Raw genomic sequence first — 2,471 nt, 5'->3', positions numbered from 1 at the left:
GACTTGCTATGGTGGGAGTATTGGGTTCTGATGATGCCAAGTAACCTTGGTTTGTGTTGCTTATATTCATATGCTTGCCTCCTGCCATCTGGTTATCACTAGTGCGACCTGCCCTTGTTAAATCCGACTGGAGCCTGTCCTTCCTGTGATCCTGGTTGTGTCAGAACTCCTCAGAGTCAAGCTGTCTCTGTGATCCTGTGATTCTTGGATCTTGTGATCCTGGGCTTGTTAGAGCACCTGGGAGTAGAGTTTCCTCTGGGTGTTGTGGGACTGGCTGCGGAGCTTGCACCCAAAGTCTGCTCAGGACACCAGCCCAGAGAGACTGGAAGGAACTAGAGCCTCTGGACTGGTAGAGTTCCTATGTGCCTGGTCCTGAAGAAACCAGAGCCACTGGGCTGGCAAAGTTCCTGTGTGACTGGTCCCACTGGTCCCAGTTACTTCCGGTGTTGGGACAGATGTGGGGTCCTCCTCACCTCTGATCCTGGGTGTGTCAGAGCGTCTGGGCGTGGAGCTTCCTCTGGGTGTGGAGGGACTGAGCCTTTGGTGCTTCATTTCATCTGATGGTGCAGCTAAGCATAGCTCTCTTTGCTTTCCTCCTCCACTTATGTAGTTTATGATAGACAAACGAGCAAGAGACAATTGGAGACAGATGACCCTAAGACCAGTCATGGCACAGCAGCTGACAATCATCAAGACAAGGGTCTTCCCTATTTCTTTTTAGTTCCTTATTAAAATTTGGAATCAAAATTTCAGTTAAAATACAGAACAAGTTCCATTCTGTCTTCACACATATGAGGCATGGATCTTGCTACTGTGTGCTTCCTCCCCTCACTATTGCCTCTCCCCTCTTCAACTTATTGTTCTCCCTCCAAATAGTCTCTCTTCTATTTTAACATTCTTGCTACCAGAAAATTAGTTGTAGACTACATGTATGTTATGTTGTATATATTTAAATCTAGATTATGTATATAAGAGACACAGAATATTTTGTCTTCCCCCAAAGAAAACAAAATCTCTTGCCTTCCTCACTTAGGCCCCTTCACAGTTCCTCTTCTACCTTAATGTCACTTATGAATTTATTGATTTATTCAAATCTAGATTCTGCATGTGAGACAAGTGTCCTTTTGTTGCTTCTTTACATCCTAAACCTGGCATGTCCTTATCATTCTGTATTCACATGAGCTATTGATTGACTAAAATATGATTAATTAAATGGGTAAGCTTCGGCTGGTGAGATGACTCAGCAGGTAAGAGCACTGACTGCTCTTCCAAAGGTCCTAAGTTCAAATCCCAGCAACCACATGGTGGCTCACAACCACCCATAATGAGATCTGACACCCTCTTCTGGTGTGTCTGAAGACAGCTACAGTGTACTTATGTATAATAATAAATAAATCTTTGGGCCGGAGCAAGCAGGGACTGAGCAAGTGGAGTTGACCCGCCAAACAAAACATCTTGATTTTTTGATTCTTTTATTCTTGTGATTATTTTGTTTCCTCTAATGTTTATGTACCACTTGTGTGCCTAATCCAAGCAGAGGTCAGAAGAGGGAATCAGATCCCCTGGAACTGATGTTACAGATAGTTGTAAGCTGCCATGTGGTCACTATGAACCAAATGCAGGTCCTCTGGAATAATAGCCAGGGCTCTTAACCACCAAGCTTTCTCTCCAACCCCCAAATCAAGCTATTTAAGTGAATACATTGCTTCAGCTAATCATTTTCTGGTAATGAGAACTCTTAAAATATACTTTCCAATTTTCAAATATATAGCACACTATTGTCAACTGTAGTCACAATGTTCTTTTGTTTTTATTCTTTTGTGTATACAATGTATATGGTGTGTGTGCACACATACATGCTTATGAGTGTAGGAACACCCCTACGGTGTTGTACTTAGAACGGTCAGAGGACAATGCTGGTGTCTATACTCATCTTCCGTTTTGTGACACATCTCTTCTGTGTGGTTTGCTGCTGCATACACTGGGCCAACTGGCCTATGAGCTTCTGGGAATTCTCCTGTCTCTAACTCACATCCCACCCCAGAAGCACTGGGACTGGAGGTGGACATTGCTATGCTTGGCGTTTACATGGTTCTAAGGACTCAAACTCAGATCCTCAAAACTGCATGGTGAGTGCTTTGTGCACTAAGCAATACCCTCTGCCCACAGTGTGCTGTAATAATGATATATCTAGGGAAATGACATCTCAGAAACATCAGAGGGCACCACAAGGTTCTCTAGGCATTTTTTTTATTAGATATTTTCTTTATTTACATGTAAATTTCTCCCTTCCCAGTTTCCCCTCTAAAAAAACAAAGAAACAAACAAAAGCAAACCCCAGCTGCCTCCCTACTCCCCATGCCTGCCACCCCACCCTCTCCTGTTATTGGCCCTGGCGTTCCACCACACTGGGGCACAGAACCTTCACAGGGCCGAGGTCCTCTCCTCCCATTGATGATTGAATTTGCAAT

Source organism: Mastomys coucha, unplaced genomic scaffold (assembly GCF_008632895.1).
Source record: "Mastomys coucha isolate ucsf_1 unplaced genomic scaffold, UCSF_Mcou_1 pScaffold21, whole genome shotgun sequence".
Lineage (NCBI taxonomy): Eukaryota > Metazoa > Chordata > Mammalia > Rodentia > Muridae > Mastomys > Mastomys coucha.
Note: the sequence above shows the minus strand (reverse complement) of the source record.